This window comes from Nyctereutes procyonoides, unplaced genomic scaffold (assembly GCF_905146905.1).
Source record: "Nyctereutes procyonoides isolate TBG_1078 unplaced genomic scaffold, NYPRO_anot_genome, whole genome shotgun sequence".
Taxonomy (NCBI): Eukaryota; Metazoa; Chordata; class Mammalia; order Carnivora; family Canidae; genus Nyctereutes; species Nyctereutes procyonoides.
Window position 1 is genome coordinate 1,080,906 of NW_026575142.1, and position 21,684 is coordinate 1,102,589.

The following is a 21,684-nucleotide window of genomic DNA, read 5'->3' on the forward strand; positions in this document are numbered from 1 at the left end:
GGAATTTCAAGGGACACTTTTATGTTGATGCCATCTGGAAATTAACCAACAGATACCATGAGAGCATTTTTAGGAATGTATAAATTCTCCTAAGAGTTGATTTTTAAAAAAATTTACTGGGGCACTACGGTGGCTTAGTGGGTTAAGTGTCCTCCTCTTGACCTCAGCTCAGGTCATGATCTCAGTGTCCTGGGATCGAGCCCTGCATTAGTGCTCCACAGGGAGTCTGCTTGGGATTCTCTCTCTCCCTCTCCTTCTACCCCCCCCCAATAAATAAATCTTCAAAAAAAATGTTTACTACCTCTAAAATGGACTCAATACACATTTTACAACTTTTATGAGGGTTACTCTAATTTATTATAATAGTATATATAGGAATAGTCAATGAACAATTAAATGCTTTGAATTTTCTCTAAGCTGTTTTATTTAATCATGAGCAGGAATAACTGCACTTTCTATTTTATGATCGATTTTTCTCATTTATGAACATCATTTTATGTACAAAATAATGAATTAGAAGGAAATGAGGTATTTCACCCCCTAAAATTTGGCAGATATCATAAATTTTTTTCTCACTCTTCAATTAGGGTAATTTACAATAAATAGACAAGTAACATTTTGGCTGATGCTGAAGACTAGCTTGCCAAGGTGTAAAAAATGAACAATAAAAAATGGAAATGAAAACACTGTGATCATAAAATCAATCTCCTTATGGAGCTATAATTTCATTTATAGAAAAATATTTCTTATTCCATCTAATGTCATTTTCTATGTGATATCACACCATAATATAAAAATAATAACATTTCTGCTAATGGCTTATGGCAAATTTTTAAATACATTATAAGTGTGTCTTTATAAAAACATACTGTTTGCTTTAGTCATATATGTATACGATTAGGCACGTTATTATAAATTATAAATAAAATCAGCATCTTCAACTTTTCAAGTAGAGTTATCTGTTAACACGGCATCAACTAATAAATCAAAAATGTATTCCTGGGGGCACCTGGGTGGCTCAGTCAGTTAAGCATCTGCCTTTGACTCAGGTCATGACCCCGGGGTCCTGGATCCAGCCCCACATAGGGCTCCCTCCTCAGTGGGAAGCCTGCTCCACACACACCCCCCCCCCCGGGCCTGCCTTCCCTTTCCTGTGCTCATGTACTCTCTATCAAATGAATAAATAAAAATCTTATTTTATTTATTGATTAAAATGAATCATTTATTATATATTATTATATATTATATATATTGTATATTAATTATATTATAATTATATATTATATTAATATATATTAATATTATATATTAAAATGAATAAATAAAATCTACATAAAAATGTATTCCTATTTATTATACTTTATTAGTAAGGGGCACTTTCCAATACATAAACATCTTGATAGGTTATACCCAAATGTGCAGAAACTTGAAATAATGTGAAAGAGATAAAAACAAACCCGTGTAATTATTTCAACTAATCCACGCAAACCAAGTTACTATTAAATTATGCCAGTTATATTTCTCTTCAGTTATGGCTTCCTAGAATTTGTTTCCCACATCACCGCCTGACATACCCGTTGACTACATCACGTCAACTATATTTTGCTTCCAGAGTAGTCTTTAAAAGTACAAATCCTATTTAATTCAATCTCAAAATATTCCAGTCCAACTCAAGAAGAAATGTTTTCTTAAGGACTGAAGTCCTCCTGTGGGTATAATCATGTTTAGAATCTAAATAATCAGGAAAAGGAGGTCATGAAAATCCCATTGTTGGTTCACCCGTTGGCTCTTTTTCTTAATTCTTTATTTTTCTGGCAGAATTGTGGGCGGCCACGGACTAGCTGGAGTAACTGAACCAAACCAGGCCCGGTCTCATGTCCCTCATTCACTCAAAAGGCTCAGGGGAGCCTAAAGGGTGAATAGTTGGTTGACGCTTGAGAAAGTGCTTGAGCAATGGTTTTCAGAGCTCGCTTATACGTGATTGCCCACACAGAATTAGTTTATAGAAATCCAGTTTGATTTGGGAAAATAAAAACGTTTCAGGATACAACTACATTCAACAGAGAGATGCAGGCCCATAATGTTTGTCACGGATGCTTTTCTAATAATATTGCTATGACTGCCTACTGACCAGTTTTCATTAATGTCGCAAAATTCATTTTGTCAAAATTGGTTCCATCTACTGATATTTACTTCTAGGTACTCTTACTTTAATGATTGGTCAATTCTGATGGTGCGAGCATCAGAAAGGTTCGAAGTGAAGTCACAGGCAACAGGTACGTCCAGAGCACGGTCACGGTACATTTAACACCTTTGTGGAAACCAACGGCAGAGATACACTTGGAGAATTGGGGACAACCTAGGGAGACCGGTAATACCTTGCCTTTGGGCCAAGGATCGAGGTTCACGTTGCCAAAGCTATGAAATCCTTACTCGGTTTCTGGGACGGAGCCCATCCGTCCGAACGTGGAAGCTGTAACTCCAACATGACACGGAAGCCCTGCTCAGCTAAACCGGCCGATTCTAGAAACACCGGTCTCAGATTCGGTGCAATTTGGTCTTTTTGGACTTTTACAACGAAGCGCTTGGCAAGCCAGTCCTTTCCCTTCCATCCCCTGTACAATGCTTTAGGTCTCTCACCTATTCAGTTTAGACCTCTGTTGTCTACCTCCTGGGCAGGGAAGATTCAACTTTGGAAAGGAGACTTTGGGTTCATCACATTTAGGTTCTCCTCAGTCTCTTTTGCTGCCTTTTCTTATTCTGATTCCCCTTAACGATCAAGCGCTCTCAAAGCTGACCTCATGGCGCCAACGATTACCCATGTGGGCAGCTTTCAAATATGTATCTACATCCCAGGATGGATCCTTATTTCCAAATAACATACCCAATTTACTATAGCACATGTCCCCCATAATGGTCTCCAGGCACTTCACCCTCAAAAATTCCAAAGTGGAAACCTTAGTCTTTCCCTCGATTCACATTCTCTGTCCCATATGTCCTTATCTTGGTGAAAAGTAGTGCCAGCTAGTCAATCAGTCAAAGACTGCACATGATTCTCTTTATTCCTTCTTCCTGGAACGTTTAGACCCAATCAGTCAACATTCTATCAACAAACACTCTATCAACAACATTCTTCACTCCAGCTCTTTCTTCTCCAACTCCACCATTATCTCCTACATCCACATGATCTCTCATCCAGACAATTTTAAACACTGCCTAAGTCAGTTCCATGTGGCTATTTCCTACTTCTGCATTCCATCTTGCCCCAAAGCTGTGAGGTTTCATAAATGCAAAGTTTATCTTGTTCCTTAACGCCTTTCCTTTACTCCATTCTCTTTGAGAACCTTGAAGGACTCCACATAGTTCACAGTGATGATGGTACTTTACACAGGCACTTATATACTTAGAAAAATGTAAAAAAAAAAAAAAAAAAAAAAAAAGAAAGAAAGAAAAAAAAGAAAAAGAAAAATGTAATATCAAGCCAAGGAATAAACCAAGTCACGGGATTACTACCTCATAATCCTGGAGGATCGGTATTGCCTCATTGTAATTAAAATACATTAGTTTAAAACAAAGTTTACAGAGTAGAAGGTCAGATTCAAATGAATCTGAGACTTCCAAGAAATTCCACTTGCAACAGGCAAATTAAGCTTCGCCAGCACTTGTCTGACACTGGAAGGCTTTGGAGGAATCTAGCACAGTAGCTGGCCCAGAAGAATCGTCTGAAAAGTGTTTTGAATGAAGGCCTGCAGGATTAAATGTAGAAACACCTAGCTTTAAACCACTCAGCACACTATTTTTGGCTCTCCCTCATTTCACAAACATCATTCCAGCAGGCAGATCATCCCACTGAAATTCCAATTGGACCTCAGAAATCCTGTGATGCGGCGTCTCAAGCTACAAACAAGCTACGGCATGTCCTTCGATAGTAGCCCTGACTCACAGCTCTTCAGCCTTTCTCTCAATAGGTTCAGTAGCAAAACATCACCACTGAAAGATCAAGTTAGATCCACTTTCAGAAGCTTCTTTCCGGCCCTGAGTTGGAATCTGAAGACAATGTAATTCCTCCCCAACTTAGAGACCATACGTGACGTTCCATCTCCCAGAATACAAGACGAGACTGAAAAAGAAAAGCAGTGCCCCTGGATTCAAACCATGGAAAGGAACGGTGTCAAAACTAACAATGTAGTGATAGGAACTTTGACTATTTGTTGCTTTTCTCAGAATCCTTCTGGTGATCTGTTAAGAGGAGACTAAGGAGATCCAAAGTTGCCTGCTCTCCAAACCCTACAACACACACCTGGGCGAATTCAAGATGGTGGGCCCGGGCAGAGGCGCGCAAGACAAAGCTGCGTGAAAATCTGCCGGGATCACTAAAGATTTTTGCTTTTACACTTCTCGGTGATGCATGTGGGGTTCGCATTACTATCTTCATTTTGCATTCAAGAAAGTAATCTCCGCAGGATCCCTAAACCAGGAAATGATGGACCCACAGGCAAGACAACACAGAATAGGAAAACACGCGGTAAGGGGCCAGGTTTACCTGTATCTCGGGAAGTCTTTGATATCTCCTCTGGGGTCTTCCTCCACAACTTCCTACAAACTTCACCCTTTGCTTCATCTTTTCTTCAAAAGTTCACTATTTTAGATGTACTGAAGTACAAAGCAAAACAAAGCCCTGGTACATTTTTGCTTTGTGAGTTTGTCATTTTTTTTTCCTTACATAGTTCTTTGTTTTCAAATTTTTAACCAGGAGGCATTTCTTTAAAAAGTATTAGGGGGCAAAAATGGTCAAGAGCTGAGTTTTGTAAGGTTTGAATCTTAATACCCTAGAGAAGGGAATTCATATCTAAAAGACTACTCTGTGATAATTGTTTTCACGTGCAAAGTCACAAAACAAAACGTGCTCTTAGCCCTTGATGGGAGTGATGCATTTTAAGTACCGGACCTGAAAAATGGATTGCAACCTTGAGATCCAAGTGACTTTAATGCCTGTGGAGACACCAAGAAAAGCATTAGAGACACAGCCTCTTCTCAGACCCAAAATAAGTGGAGTCCAGGCACATGTGGGTGCTAACATGTATCCAGAAAATAAAGCAGAAAATAATGACCTAAGTGATCCAACTCATAGGCCTCTCATCATCACTGACACAGCTATTTGGTCAAAATGGACTAAATCTGGAGAGTGCTCAGAAAGACAAAGCAGAGGAGCACAGATGGGTGCCAATCAGTGTATAATGCACTCATCCTTCCTCAGGCATCTGTCTCCTGGAGAAAAGTTGTGACTCTGCCAGAAACCACTGCCAAATGATTTATGTTTCTCTGATTACTTATTTTCCCTTCAGATGTCAACAATCCACAGCATTGCACACTCGTCTTTAATAGTAACATGATTTGAAATGATGAAATTAGATCTCCAGGATTCTCCTCCTCAAGTTCTTCCTGCCTCCACCTTAGTGCATGATCTAAATCAGTTACTGCACATCTGCATATTATGTGAAAAAAGTCCAATTACATACCAGTGTGTTGGACGCGATCCCAGGTGTATTTTAAAAACTAAGAAACGTGTCATTAAAATGGCCAGGTCATTTTTGTTCCTTTCTACGCTTCAGCATTCTTCAACTTGTTTTGACAGCATGCACTAATTGTGCCAGTCTTGACCTATATATGCTAAAAATGTAAAGAGTTTTCTCCTATGAAATTTCAAGATTAAAGATTTATTTGGTTCACATTAATATTTTATATTACAAATTTTCCACGATGGTATTTCATTTGTGTATAAAAAAATTAATAACCAAAAAATAAATAAAATAATAAAATAAAATAAAATAATAATAACCAAAATATTCCAGTATTCACTGGAATATTATGCTAACTAGTATGATCGTATAAAAAAGAATGGAATGTTGCCATTGTGACAACATCGATGGGCTTCGATGGCACTTCGCTAAGTGAAATAAGTCAGACGGAGCAGGACAGCCACGGTCCGATCTCCTTCACATGCAGAATCTAGAACTAAACAAATAACCAAGCTCATAGATCCAGAGAAAGAACCGGTCATTGCCATTGGGGGGGGGGGGGACGACAGGGGTATGGCAGAGAAACAAGCAAACTGTTCATTTTGCTTGCTTTTTAAAATTTAAATAAATTGAATCTTTAAAATTCAATTGCTTTTTAAAATTTAAATAAATTGAATGTTTTTTTTTAAAAAAGTATAAGGAAGTCCCCCCCCCACCCCATCTTAAAGAAACCCTTTGTATAGTGGAACCCAAGTCTCTTTCTGGTGTCTATACTAGCTCTCCTATTCCACGGAGAGGGCACAAAATACATGACCCCCAGATGTGCCACTTTGGCATGTGGATTATGTGGAGCTGAAGGCAATGAAGACCCAGCAGACTCAAGACAAACTTTTACTTCTCCCTCAACTACCCAAAAAAAGTGTAGAAGGGGGCCTGGCCCCAAAACAGAGCTACTATCAGAGATGACTCTTTATCTGAAAGACCTTTCTGTATGTGGAGTGAGCATCTAATTGCCAAACCTCTGTTCCTCTTACTGTCCTGTGAATGACCCTCCTCCCCTATGGAGACCCGGGTTCCCATCCCATTCTCCATTCTTCAGCTCAGTATGGCATATAAACCTCAATTGACCGACGTGTCCTGAGGTCTCATATTACGGGACTCTCGTAATTACGTTATTAAATGTTTTTTTTTTATCCTGTTAATTTGTTTTATGTCAATTTAATTAACAGACTAGCCAAGACAACCCAAAGGGTAGACAATGTTCCTCCCCTACCTCACTGACGGGATCATGCCACGAAAGAACTGCCTTCAGGTGCTGTTTTATTTTATTTTTTTCAGGTGCTGTTTTAAACACTCTACTTCCCAACTAACTCACCACACACACAATCACATCAAAATGGTTCTCACCACAATTGCCAACGACTTGATGCCAAGTACATTAGACACACAACAGACACTTTCATCCGTGTCTCTTTTTTTATTATTGATTTTCTAGACTATTTAACACTGTTGATCATCCCCTCCTGAAATCTTGTTTTTAATCTTTGCTTTTATAACATCATAGTCTCTTGGGTTTTTTCCTCCTCCTTGGTAAATCCTTAGGGTTGTTTGTAGGCTGTTTTCTTTTCTTTTCTTTCTTTCTTTTTTTTTTTAAGCTGTGTTTTCTACCCTGGTTAAAATATTAGCGTCTCTTTGAGCCATGTCATAAAGTTTCTTCCCACTATATAAACTATAAACATTTGGAAGATCCTTTCTAAGCTAAAAACTCCTATTTGTAACCTGAAATCTGAATGTGTATACATCTATATGTATATATATTGTCAAGGAACAAGAATTCCTGTACCCTCAAAGGTCCTTCTAGCTGGACTAAAAATCAAATTGGCAGGAGACAGATTAACAGGAGAAATTTAAATTTAATAGCCTATGTAGGGGGAATCCACACAGCCGTGTAAATTCCAAAGACAGTCCAGTAGGATGAGGGACTAAGGCCATCCCAGACTAAGGAGGAGTGGGTAGGGATCTGGAACTTAAAGGAAGGGTGGTAAGAGGAGCAGATGTCTGATAATTAGATGTCTGTCCTTCTATACATGTGGGCCATTTAGACAAAATTTATCTCTGTTAACAACCCATATTCTAGGAAAGATCTTCAATTTAGATTCCTCTTTGTAGCTAAGAGAGGGGAAAAATGTCTCTTGAGCCCATAGAGTCTCCACCGCCTTCAACTCAGAATAATCTTCATGCCAAAGTGGTCATTTTGGGGTGGCCCCAATAATTCAGACACACTTATACCATATATACACACACATCACAAGCCCACAGCAAACTTCTTTGCTACAAATGTGTGTGTGTGTGTGTGTGTGTGGCTGTACAACTACCGGATATCCGTAAGGAGAGGACTCAGACACTTCAGAATGTGTCCAAAGTGGAAACCATTATTTTCCTTCAACAATTCTATTCCCACCTATATTTATTCTGTTGAAGAAGTGAAACACCCAGGTTGCCAAAACTAGAATTGAAGGGGAGCAGAATTTGCCACCCCAAAATACGCCTCTGGCATAAGGATCGTCTTGAGCTGACTATTTTTAAGAAACAGCAGATGTGAGAGAGCTCTGAAAACCAAATAGAAGTTACTCTTTTGTAAGGGACATTTGCATTTATAAGGAAAGTCTCGTTGGTAAAAAGGTGTCTCCCTCTCATAGGAGGAAGAGAAGGATGATCAACTCTCTACAAACTCTTCCAATGGAGAAGACGTTGACTTAAATCTGTGTTTAATAGCCATACCCTGTTTACTGTGCTTTTCCTGGAAACTTCCTGTCACTGGATCCCTACCCTCCCTATATCTTCAGATGGAGATGGCATTTAAGGTGATGGCTTCGGCCACTTTGGGGAGTTACTCAGTTTTTCTGGGTATCTCCCATGTACTGGAGGTGTACATGTCATTAAACTTTTGGGTTTTTTTCCTATTAATCTGTGTTTTTTTTTTCTCTTGTTAATTGGTCTCACCCAAAAACCTAGAAAGGTAGAAATAACATTATTTTACTCGCCATCAGGACCAACATTTATACCATCCTGTTGCCTACCTCACACAATCATTGACAAATCATCAAAATGTACAGATTTTTTTTTCTTTTAAACATTATCTTATAAACTCGTGTCTCATTACCATCACTCTAGACTAGACTACCATCTTCCCTTGCCTTGGCTTATTGGCAGAGCATTTATTGAAATATAAAATGCAGAGGACATCTTGTCACCACACTGCTCCAATATTTCAGGATTTTTAATTGTTCTTTGAAGTGCAAAGTTTGGGTTAGAAAGCCCCACAAAATCTCTGCCCCCCGGCTTCATCTACAACAACTCTAGTCCTTCTTTCCCTTCCACTCTGTCCTCTAGCTCTACTTCAAGGCTTCTAGATCTATGGCTGGACTCTATAATCACTCCTTGTGTAAGATTTACCACAAGCGTGAAACTCTCTCCCCTCCCACTGCTGCCTACAGAGGTGTCTCCCCCTTAACATGTATGTCAAAGCTCCTATGAGTGGCTCCAAGCATTCAAGAGAACCTTAGAATACCCAAGCTCTAAAATACCACGAGCATCCAAAGGTCTAACAGTATTTCACCAAAAAAATAAAAAAAAACCCTCCAAAAAAGTCAAATATTAAAATTAGGAGAACTTTGAATGTGATATTTTGATTAAGAAATTTTTGGGTTCTTTTTTTTCCCAACTATTTAAAAATAAAACTTGGACTACCTTAAGGGACGAAATGTTCTTTGAGGTTCTCTAGTCCCTCCTCTCAGTGAAGGAAAATGTTGTCAAATACCTAAGTGAAAAGTATTTGTCGTGTTATTAGAAACTATTAATATTAATGATTTTACATCTTAGGCTGTATTTACCCAAACCTTATCATTTTGACAAAACCAGGGGAAAATGGGATTAACAAAAGGTCAGATATTCTCACTCAACACGTTAACCCTCCAGTCACATCAAATCGAGCAAAAGCTGAAGCAAGAGGCAGACACAATTTAGTCAATGGGTTAATCTTTATGCCACGTAGGATACAATGAACCAGTGCCCTGTCGCAGTAGAGTTGGAAGTTGCCAGGTCAGCTCATGGAGCTGAGCCGGGGGGGAAACGGGGGGGGGAGGGTAATTGGGCCATCAGCCAGGTGTCTAGCTGGTCACGTCCCGTAAAGGCACCACACACACACCAGTGAGACCTGCCAGGGCTGGCGAGTCCTCCAGGACCACGGGTGCTCCTCAACTGCACCCTCCCTCCAGGGGTCTGGCAATTAAGATGCCCTACTTCCCATCCAACTACTTCCTGGTCCACTGTGTGCGAGGAACCGTAGACATGTTTTGTGATCATTTAAAAATCATAAAAAACACAGCACAAATGCTTAGGACATAGCACGCCCCAAATGCTGTTGGTAGGGAAGGAGAAATATTTCTTTACCTTTCTAGGCTCTTGACTGAGACTCTGTAACGCAGAAGAGATTTTATTTATAAACATATAAACCTATTTAATGTAAGTTTTGCATGACACGGGGCCTGCTTAAGAAAATGAAGACCTGAAGAAATGGCTAACCCTGTTTTTATGCTAAGTTTAAAGAAGAGTTACAGTCTTGGAAAGATACGGTAGGAGAAAGATTATGAGCTAAGTATAGTAAACTGGGGGAACTCAGCAAGATGACCCAGGTTCCTCCCAGCACCCCTTTGCCTTCAGAGATAAGGATGTTCTTTCCTTCTGGAATACGGAGGATGATATCCTGAGGATTTCACGACCTGCTTCAGAGGAAGGTCAGAAAGTCCTCCCTTCACATGCCGCTTCTCAAATTTTTTCAGCTTGAAACATTCAACACATCAAGGTGCCATATTTTGAGGTAGCACACCCTGAGCCCTGTCATATTCTCGTTATCATTTCTCTCTTATTCAAAAAATATGACTTTCGGTGTAGACTCACTGACAGGTATAAGAAAGTAAGTTTAGAGAAGAGTGCGTGTGGGGGTTCCACAAAGATCCCACTAGACCATTTAAGGGAAGGAAAACCGTTTCCACTTCATAGAAGCTGGAATGCGAGTTATCTCGATACTTTTCCTCATTTTATATCTGCTGTGAACCAAGTTATATTTTCTATCAAAACTCTCAAAGTAAATAAGAAGAGTCCTTTTTACACTCATTGCCATACCAGGAATGATTTATTCACATTCAAAAAGACACAAGAATGTGGTTCCCTTTTAAGCCAAGAAAAGGTCAGAGGGCACTCCCATTCCCCGAGGGCAAAGGGATGTCCCCCCAGGACAATCCCCGAACAAGGGCTCAAAAGAACAATAATCCTCTGAGAATGGCAGCACTTTGTAGGATCCGGTCCCTGGGGCCCAGCTTTGAATGAAGGTCATGATCTCACCCAGGAAGCATCTCAAGCATGTTTACTGCATTTTTATGCAAAAGCTACTGCCCTCTCCATCACAGTAGGCCTCCTTACTCCGGATATCTCCCTCAGTAACTGTTCTTCTGAGGTCTCTTTTATCCATGCTACTGCCACCCGTGTTTCCTTCCAACCCAACGCGGTGTCCAGCCCTCAACCTGCACCAGGAGGGGGCTCTAAGACCACGGCCTGTTCTTCCTTGAGGCCCTGACCCCACTGCCGCTCTGCTTTACCGCAGGCTCCCAACAAATGAAGATTTCCACCTGCGGTTTCACCAACTGCTCTTCTCCATCCGCACCGTCCATACAACCTTTCCCCATTTCTCACACCCCTCATCCCAGCTAAACTGCTCCTTGGGAACTCGCTTACCCCGTGACACGGTTAGATCATTCCTGGTTTTGCTTGCCTGCCCCTCCTGCTGAAGCCGACGGGTTAACCACCACTCCCGCGGGGCGGCGCTAGTACCCCTAAGTGTATTTCACAACTGCTTTGGTCAATTCTCAGCTCTGGGCAATTCCTATCAGCTTGAAAGCAAAAAGGCAAAGATTCAGATATAATCGCCATACTTTGATAGAGCACATTACAAAAGCCAATATGCAAAATGTTAAATCATAAAAAAAACTAACTCAAGAACATGGTGGCGCAAAATAAATTGCTAATGTGTCAGTGAACTAGACTTTCATAAAACTAGTTCCTACTTAAAAGTGTATCGTAGGTCTGCATTTTTTTAAACCTCTGTGAATGGATCTGTACTTCAAATTTTTCTTTAATTTTACTATCAGCTTTATTTTGTAATATTTAAATAGTTACGTTAGCTTTAACATGGCTCCAAGCTTTAACTTATTCAGATGAGGCACTGAGTTTCCTTCAATGATTCTTTTATTTAAGATTTTTTAATTTATTCATGAGAGACAGAAAAAGGGAGGCAGAGACACAGGCAGAGGGGGAAGCAGGCCCCATGCAGGGACCCGACACAGGACTCGATCCCGGGACCCCAGGATCAAGCCCTGGGCTGAAGGCGGCACTAAACCGCTGAGCCACACAGGCACCCCATCCTTCAGTGACTCTTCCTGTACATTTAATGTTTCCGATATACTAAAGCCACCAAACAAAGTGGTGTAATGTTATGAAACGACTAGATTGCAAGTTCCTATTTCAAATTTATTTTTTTTTGAGTAATGTATTTCTGAGATATATGTAGAATTTACTCATCTCAGAATAAATTTATTTAAGATAACTATTTACTATATTAAAGACATAATAATATTGCAGGATTGAATAAAACATTTTTAATAAAACATTTTTTATAGAGTAATAGCAATAACCCTATCCAGAGTTCACAAAATTCAAGTAGTCTATCCATTTTCTTTAATAGCCTAAATTATTACTTCTAAAATGTTTATTTCAAATTAAGATACCACTTAATAACTGTTCTAATTAAGACACTTTCTAAGTAACTAAAAATTCTAGTTCAAATTCATTCGAAACATTGAGAATTTCATTATCTCACGTAACAGTAAATTCAGAAATATGGCAGGTTGACTTATGGACCCAACAATGCCATTAAGCACTTACGTTCCTTATGGGGTTTTTTCTGCTATCAATAATGCATTTGTTTTGCCCTCAAGCCAGATTGCCTAGTGGACAAAAGATGACAATTTAAACATCTACTCCAGAAAGAACCAGTATCAAGAGCTGGCACATGCCTTCTCACCCAATGTCTCCTCGCTAAGCATAAAGACATTTTTTCTACCCTACTTCTCTCCGGTTCTGTTAGTTCCCATAATTGACGACGACTGGGATAAGGAAAAGGGGTCCCTCAATCGCCAATCACAAAAGGAACAATGCCCCATGATTATTAGCTTAGGTCAACTGAAATTTCACTTTTTTAGGGATGAACTGCCTTCCCTGGAGTCATGTGGGGCAGAGTGGATGACTGAATAGTTAATTATTTGAATGACCAACCAATAGCGTCTGCCACAAGGAAGGAGATAGGACTCTCGGAAGTGAAAATATGCTCATGTATCAATGTGCAGGAAATGGAAAGCAGAATTAACTCAAGGTAAAGGGTCACACGTGGCTTAAACTAATCCGCGTCATTCCAAGGAACCTGACAATCCAACACAGAAATGACATAAAGAAGTGGCCATGATAACTCGATGTTTACCAGTAGAATGGACACAACGTGGAGCCAAAAACAAGAAATAGGCTGAAAGACCATCATCTCTGATTGTGATCTTGAAGTTACTGTCAGATTTCAAATACAAAACAATTACATTGCACCCACCCCTTGGGATTTTAAGGTGATTTATGAATGTGAGGCTCTATGTAGTAATTATCTCAAATTAATAAGTTTAAAGAGACTGCTTTTGTCATTTATTTCAAAGAAATTGAATCATCAGGTTCAAATATCAATACAAAAGACTAAGTTTATAAATGGAAGTATCTACAGAGAAATGTCAAGCCAAGCAAAACGAAGAAAGGGAATACAGTGCAATAAATTACCCGATATATGCTTCAATTGTAGGTCCCCTTCATAACACAGGGATTTACTATACTTTTATGAATTCTACGTTCTTATTTTCCAAAACATAATGGCGCACATTTAGATTTTTCACCAATAGTGGTCATGAATAATACACATCTTATAAGCAAATATATAATGTTAAGTAACTCAGTGACACATAGAAGAAACCACTTCCATATATTCATAAGTTATTAATTTTGCCCTTAGTATTCCCAGGAAATGGTTAATGTCGGCGTAATTACTTATTACCAACTAGAACATACTGAGAACTGTTTAACATACCTCTTCTCCCTTGTAAAACATACCTATTCTCTCCTGGAACTTAAAGTGTAGTGGAGGAGACAAAACATTTATATATGAAAAATAAACCAGCACCACAAGGCAAAATTCCCAGCTAAATCACAACTGTTCCAAATATAGTTAATGCTATAAAGTGAAAAAGATAAATCTGTTTTTTAAATTTACATGTTCTGAAATGAAATATAAATCCTTCTTTGTTGAACTGTCACTAAGCAAGATAACCAAAAACTGCACACATGCTTCTTGAATAAAGCAACTAATCTAGAAAGTAAGCATCATTTATTAGAAATATACTTTCAGAAATATTTAGGATATCTCTGTATAACTAACACATAAAACTGAGTTAAATAATTTATTTTAACCTCAGTAAATGGCAGCAAAACCAACTGGCACCTCTGAAAAAAATCAGTATAGGTGTCCAGGGATTCTTAACCTGTTTTGTGCCATAAATCCATTTGGCAGACTAGATAGGTCTATGAACCCCTTCTCAAAAGGTGTTTCTAGATGCTAAAGTAAAATAGAAATTATGTAAAAGAGACTTAAAATAGTCATAATAAAGAATATTTTAAAAACTTAGATATAATAAAGATCTATTAAAACAACTTAAAACATAGCTACACATCTATAGATATACCCATATATGAGAAAATAATCCCAAGAAGCAGATGCAATTATTATCTCAATTTTGAACTAGTTATAAACATAAAAATATTTCAAAATATGTGCAGCCAAAGCAATTAGACATGACAATAAATAGCTGCAACTTCTGGAAAGCTACAGGTACTATTAAGGTGTGTGTGTATGTGTGGTGTTCACGAGAGAAATGATGTTGTTGTTCCTATTCAAGTTTAGGGACACCCTAGAGTATGAAACGGAGAGCATGCTCAGCTCCCTGTGACTCCAATTGCACATTAGTTAGATCTGGAGAGATGGGGAAAGAAAGGAAAATAAGATAGTAATTCTTCAAGATCATTTATCCAGTTAAAGTTCTTGAACTTCCACAGGTAATCACGAATTACTAAGGTCATCATGAAGACAGAAAGGAAAAACATCTCTACGGTTCCAAAATCCCTAAGTCGCTCTGTTAAACCACTTCCACGGTTCCCGATTTCCTGCCTGTGCCACTCCATCCCTCTTGAAGGGCCTGCCCCACCTTTGCCTGAAAACTTATCTGCGTCCTTTGCCCAACAATCATCTCCACACTTTGTTTTCAGATACTGCTGCCCCTAATGCTGATGAAGAACCCCACCCTACTCCGTCAACATCCTAGTCCTTACTAGGGAGTTCCACAAAAACAAACAAAAATTAGATTACAGAGAACGCCACACACCTTGACCTTTTTAAAATACATTACAAAGCACTCTTCTTAAAACTTTTTTCAGTATTTAACCATGTTTTAACTCACTCCGGTGGAAATCTGGGTAAATTAACCTATTTGCTGTTAAAATTTCACTCTAAAATATAGCACTCTCTTGATGGCTGTAAACAGCTATGAGAGAAAGAGAGAGGCTAAAATCAAGTTTCTTCTCTTATATCAAATTTTAATTACTTTAGATTTGGAGATTTGCTACCACGGCACAGATGGTTCTGTTTGCTTTTTAGCTAAAGCGCTGTCTGAGATCAATATTACCTCATTTACAAACTAAGTGAGAAAGAGAGCTCAGCTATCATGTCATGAAATATTATATAACCATTTGACAATGTTACGTAGCCAAATCCTTAATGATTCAGTTAGTAGGTTATTTATGCTCCGTAGTTCCTTCTACCCAACCTCCGGACAAGCTGGTTTCAGTCACTTCAATAGTTACCACCATTTCTGCAATCATTCAATATGCTTTTTGTTGGCCGCTCAGGCACAGTTTATTAAGTTCCTTGGAATTCTTAGAGGACTTGCGGTTGAAATCTTGGGAAACAAGCCAACTGTAACACCTGATAATCCTAAGAGAAAGCTATACGATACCAGGAAAACACCACATTTATACCCAATGCTCACTTCACCATACCTTCTAACTATTCCAAGCAGGGAATTTGCCTTCTTCCAGGAGTTAACTAACTGCACACATGCCCGTGTTCTACTTAAAAAAAGTAGAAAAGGTCTCCACGATTATGTCACCGTCAGAGCCATTAACCAAGAATGTGGGTAAAAGATCTTTCCCACTACTTTTCTTTTCTTTTTTTTTTTTCTTTTTATTTACGATAGTCACACAGAGAGAGAGAGGCAGAGACACAGGCAGAGGGAGAAGCAGGCTCCATGCACCAGGAGCCCGACGTGGGATTCGATCCCAGGTCTCCAGGATCACGCCCTGAGCCAAAGGCAGGCGCTAAACCGCTGCACCACCCAGGGATCCCTCCCACTACTTTTCTCTATCTTTATAGATATAAATAAAAGCCTGAAAACTCCTTCAAAATTTGGGGGGGGGTGGATTCAAGCATCGCTAGCCACAGTTATCTAAAAAAAGGTCTTAAACTAATGGTTAAAATTGGCCTAGAAACATCAATTAATTGAAGTTACTTTTCCCTATAAAAATATACCTAGCATAGAGAAATCTCAAAGCATATATACAATTATGTCATAAATACTTCATAGAGATATAAATACATGTATAGAGATTAAGTCTATATATATATACACAGATACAAAGAGGCATTAGTCACCTAAGTCTTGGACATTTCTAGGATATATTCTGAGCTTCCTCTTCAGAAAGTATATGATAAAAACAATATGTAGATATATTTATATAATGTTAATATCAAAAAAAATAAACGTAAGATTACAGCCTCTAGTACTACCTAGATTGTTCTCTTAGGTGTACTCTAGAAAACATATAGTGTCATCCAAAACTTTTTTAAAAATTTATAATCACAATTGTTACATAACTCCTTTACTCATACTATGCGACCTGCCTTTCCAACACTATCCTTAAGTGCACCATATGGAAAGATGATACAAATTCCAAATTTACCATAGGACATCATTTCAATGAGGGCAGGAAATGGGCATTTATTTCTTCGTACAATATTTGTGTCAGTTAACTGTCTTCTCATAAAAAATAATCATGAGTTGTATCATTAGAGCAGCTGAAAACTTTTAGTCTAAAAGAAATACAAAACTAGCAACTAACAGAGCCTAAAAACAGTATTAAGCACCTTCTAAGCCTGAAACCATGACTTTCCATCATGATCCTTAAAATAAAGGCCTGATTTGAATTTCGTATCTCCATTGCTTGAAAGCAGAGAGATTTCTCAGCTCAAAATTTACACCAATTTTCCTCTTCCAATACGAATATATTTAAGTCCCATAGGAACGAGTTTAAGTTTCTTGATCTGTAAATGTGTTAAGGCAAAGCACTATTAGATCCACTAACCTCTGATACGTTTAGGGACCAGGACTCAGGTAACCTGACGGTTGACTCCTGTAGTAACTACTTTTGTAGTTATTATTATATTCAAATAAAATAACTTTTTTGTCCTTTTGAAGTTTTAGAAAACTAACTTTACAAGAACGAATCACAAACAAAATGCTCTCCTAAGTGAACTCTAAATAAAAATTAACTAATATTCAGCAGTGAAGATTAAAGAATTTCAAGATTTTTAATGTAAAATCAAATGCAAAATTGGATATTTTCCACTAAAATTATTACTCTAATTTATCCTCGAGCATTCACTTGTCCTTTGATTATTCCAAAAAAAAGTACCTATTTAATACATTGACCCTTTCACCTGAAAAAATAAACATCCATGCATACGATATAGCACACTAAGCTATAAAAATAGGTAGTTTATGTTGCTAATTGACATGTCAAACTAAAAATGAAATATTTCACAATTATCATGTGTGGAACAAGGACATACGTTATAGGTAGCAAACGGACAATAAATTATATGTTGGTAAAATGCTGGTAGAAAGTAAAATAACAAAAATCACAGTGCTAAGAATTTCAGAGCTAAGATCTGAAACCAAGCCTGCGGTTTCCTCGGACATAAAAAATTTGCAACGGATATTAATTGAATTAATTAATGAAAGGCTCCTAAATCTACCTTCTCACCTCTTAAAAGGAAACCGTTGTGGCCTTTGGGAAAAGAAGTTTGCTTGCACACCATAAATGTAATTTTAGTCCTCAAGTGTTATTTCCGAGAAAGGAGCCAGATCCTGCAAATATATCTGGTAACTTCTCATAAAGGCAAAATTGAGCTGGACTTAAAAAAAATAATAACTGGTCCTGACTATAAATATAAACCAAGAGAAAAATAATTCGCTGATTGTATTTTTCTGTCTGAAAGAATGACTCAGCTGTAACCATCACAAAATCTCACCCAATATTCTCAAAGATTAAAATCTGATTAAACTAAAGCTAGGATCCAAATGCAAAAGTAGTAACTTTTCTAGGAAATGCAGCCCAGTCGCTGTAACGTGTGTACTAGATATAATTACCGTTTTACCCCCATCCTTTCCACTGAATCCACTAAGAAACTTTGTGACCTTTATATTTCTAAAACTATTAACATAATTTCATCTCTTTAATGCTCACAGTAAACTCGTAATCATGTAAAAAAAAAAAAAGTTTCTTTGCTTCGCAAGTTTAGAAACTGAAGTCCCAGCGGAGGCCCTGCCGAGGGGATTCACAGGGGTCCCAGGGCAGGCGCGTGGGCCGCATCTCAGACTCGCCGCTCCCGTGGAGACAGAACCAAACCAGCGCTTTGTGCAAATCAACCCCCAAACCCAGGAGGGTAAAAACCAAAGTCCCGGAAAAGGAAGGAAGGAAAGAAGGGAGGGAGGGAGGGAGGGTGGGGACGCAAACTCAACGCAGAGTAGTGCCCGCGGAGCAGGCCTGATGCGGAGCTCAGGCAGGAGGGCCCAGGCCCGGGGTCCACGCGGGACACGCGCGCTCACCCGACTTGCTCGCCTTCAGAAGGGGGCGCTTCCCACACGGCCTGCGCCTCGCAGCACCACCCAAATCGGTGCCACCTGAGAAAACCTAATTGACGGATTCCGTTCAGGTGGAAACCGGCTGCTCAGAGCGCAGAGCGCAGGTCCTGGCTTCCTGCCCGCGGGGGCGCAAGGAGCTGCGGGGTGCAGGGAGGAGTTTCGGGGTGCAAGGAGCTGCGGGGTGCAAGGAGGAGCTGCGGGGCGCAAGGAGCTGCAGGGTACAAGGAGGAGCGGGACACAAGGAGCTGCGGGGTGCAAGGAGTTTCGGGGTGCAAGGAGGAGCTGCGGGGTGCAAGGAGGAGCTGCGGGGCGCAAGGAGCCGCGGGGTGCAAGGAGGAGCAGGATGCAAGGAAGAGCTTCGGGGCGCAAGGAGCTGCGTGCGGGGCGCAAGGAGCTGCAGGGGCGCAGGTCCGGGCAGCGCGCAGCCCCCGCGCCCCGGGCCGCCCCAGGAGGGCTCCCCCAGCATTCGTCTCCCCTCCTAGGTCACGCCCCCTGCTTGCTTCCTCTGGCTTTTTTTTTCTTTCTTTTACTTTTTGGCCAAGAGGCCTGAGCTCAGTCACCCCAAAATTTCTCCCGGCAAAGCAGCCCCTTTAAGCCCCAGGGCCCGACGGTCCGTCCCCCACCAGCCCGCCAGCTCCGCAGGCCCTTCCAGGGGGGCCTGGAGCCCGGGGCGCGCCCCCCTCTCCGCCGGCGGGGCTAGCGGCTGCCCGAGGGGGCGCACGGGGGTCAGGCCCCCCCCCAGAACCAGCGGGCGGACCCAGACCCAGAACACCCCGGAAGCTGTCGTTCCCGTGTCCCTGCGACGTCCCTCTTCTTAGGAGCAGGTCCTTCAAGGACCCTAACAGGCGCTTCCCAGGGGGTGGCCCCAGCCCCGCAGCCCCGCAGCCCGCAGCCCGTTGCTCAGCCCGGCCGTCGGCACCTGGGAAGGGGGTGCGCACCCTGCCCCGCCCCGAGGCGCCCCCGGCACCTGCGCCTCCCCCCGCGCCCGCACCCCGTAGGGCGTCCTCGAAGGGCAGCCCTGCCCGGGGCCTCCCGCGGGACCTGAGAGAGAGGCCGGGGTGTGCATCCTCCGCCCCCCCCCACGGGACCTGGGAGCTCGGGGTGTGCATCCTCCGCCCCCCCCACGGGGACCTAGGAGCTCGGGGTGTGCATCCTCCACCCCCCCCACGGGACCTGGGAGCTCGGGGTGTGCATCCTCCACCCCCCCCACGGTACCTGGGAGCTCGGGGTGTGCATCCTCCACCCCCCCCCCCACGGTACCTGGGAGCTCGGGGTGTGCATCCTCCGCCCCCCCACGGGGACCTAGGAGCTCGGGGTGTGCATCCTCCGCCCCCCCACGGGGATCTAGGAGCTCGGGGTGTGCATCCTCCACCCCCCCCCACGGTACCTGGGAGCTCGGGGTGTGCATCCTCCGCCCCTCCACGGGGACCTAGGAGCTCGGGGTGTGCATCCTCCGCCCCCCCCCACGGGGATCTAGGAGCTCGGGGTGTGCATCCTCCACCCCCCCCACGGGACCTGGGAGCTCGGGGTGTGCATCCTCCGCCCCCCCCCCCACGGGACCTGGGAACTCAGGGTGCCCGCCCCGCCTCCCGACAGAACCTGGGAGCCTGGGGTGTCCGCACCCCCGCGGACCTGGAGCCCGGGTGTCCGCCCCCTGAGTGTGGGCCCCCCCACCCCTGCCTAGGGGACCCCGAGCCCGGCCCAGGCAGCTCCCGCCGGCCCGCCCCGGGGCGCACACTCCCTCCGGGGGCAACAAAAGGGACGCTCGGCTGCGCGAAGTTTCGCTCCGGGGTCTCCTCGCTCGGACCCCGCGGAGACGCCCCGGCCGCGCCCCGGGGGTCCGCGCCCCCGACCCGCGCCGCTCCCCGCGCGGCCGCAACAGGTCCTCGCCGCGGTTCAGGCCACGCGCCTCCCGCCGCCTCCCCCCGCTGGGCGCCCTCCTCCGGGACCCTGCCCTCCCCCCGGACCCCTGCCCAACTCCCGGGGGCGCTGCCCTCCTCCCCGGACCCCTGCGCCCTCTCCCCAGACCCCTGCCCTCCCCCCGGACCCCTGCCCAATTCCCGGGGGCGCTGCCTTCCTCTCCGGACCCCTGCGCTCTCCTCCCGGGGACCCTGCCCTCCTCCCCAGGGCCCCGCGCCCTCTCCCCGGACCCCTGCCCTCCCCCGGGGCCCCCCGCGCCCTCCTCCCCGGGACCCGCGCCCTCCTTCCCGGGCCCCTGCCCTCCTCCCCAGGGCCCCGCGCCCCCCTCGCCGGACCCCTGCCCTCCCCTCCCCCGGGGCCCGCGCCCTACCTGCCGGAGGCCGGGCTTGCGCGGGGAGGACGGCCGGGGCGCGCGGTCCCCGCAGACCTGCGGGATCCGCGCAGTGGGGTCGGCTCCGGGCGGGCCGAGCCGCGCGACCTCCTCCTCCTCCGCCGCCGCCGCCGCCGCCGCCGCCGTGCCCGCGGCCCACTCGGAAACTTTCCCGGCGAAGAGTCGCCGCGGCCGCGGGAGCTGGGCCGGGCCGTGCGCCCCGGGACCCGCCGAGGCGGCCGTGGCGGCGCCGGGTGGAGGCCGGGCCTGCGGGCGGTTCGGCTGGGGCCGCGGGGCTCCCCCTCTCGGCCGAGGGGCCCCAGCGTCGCGGGCCGGCGCCCCCTCCCTTCGCCCTCCCGCCCCGCCCTTCCCCCCGCCCCGCCCCGCCCCGCCCCCTCCGCCCGCCGCTCCCGGGCTGCGCTGGCGGCGGGACGGGGTGCGGCGCGGAGAGCCCGCGGGGGACAGCGAGGCCGCCCCGCCGGGACCGACGGACCGAAGCCCCCCCGCCCCCCCCGCCCCCCGCGCCCCTCCCGGCCCGGCGCACCTCGGCGGGGGCGGCACGCGCGGGCCGGAGAACCCGCGCCTTCCCTTTCTTTTCGGTGTTTTGTTTTTATTTAAATCCGGTTTGCAAACCCACAGGGGAAGCCCCAGCGCTCGCCCGGCAAGTGCCTCGCGGCCACCCGCACCCCTGCACCCC

At 43.9% G+C, this 21,684-nt stretch overlaps 1 protein-coding gene across 2 annotated transcripts in view; it reads right to left on the reverse strand.

The window, feature by feature from the left end:
• GULP1 (GULP PTB domain containing engulfment adaptor 1) overlaps nt 1–21,258 on the reverse strand; it is a 216,541-nt gene extending 195,283 nt beyond the window's left edge. For both annotated transcript variants that reach the window (XM_055308305.1, XM_055308304.1), the window contains exon 1: nt 20,988–21,258. The gene's annotated coding sequence lies outside the window, so the exon portion shown is untranslated. The remainder of the gene's footprint in view (nt 1–20,987) is intronic.
• Nucleotides 21,259–21,684: the final 426 nt, after the last annotated feature.